The sequence below is a fragment of the Cystoisospora suis genome, assembly GCF_002600585.1.
Source record: "Cystoisospora suis strain Wien I chromosome Unknown contig_5732, whole genome shotgun sequence".
NCBI lineage: Eukaryota > Apicomplexa > Conoidasida > Eucoccidiorida > Sarcocystidae > Cystoisospora > Cystoisospora suis.
Genome location: NW_027158522.1, coordinates 13,762 through 13,973, shown reverse-complemented (window position 1 = coordinate 13,973; position 212 = coordinate 13,762).

Here is a 212-nt window from a genome sequence, read left to right as displayed (position 1 = left end):
AGAGAAAGGCAGAGATGACGAAGAGAAGAGAGAAGAAGGGGGGACGGCGGATGAATGAGGTGAACGATAGCAATGGAAGATAATCCCGTCAGCTCTTCACTGATCTATCTGTATAAGAGGACAGAGGATGTATTTGTCGATTTGACCTTGAAGTAGCAAAGCCTCTCTTAGATCTCTTGTACTTCATTCTTTTCCTCTCGAGAAGATATCTA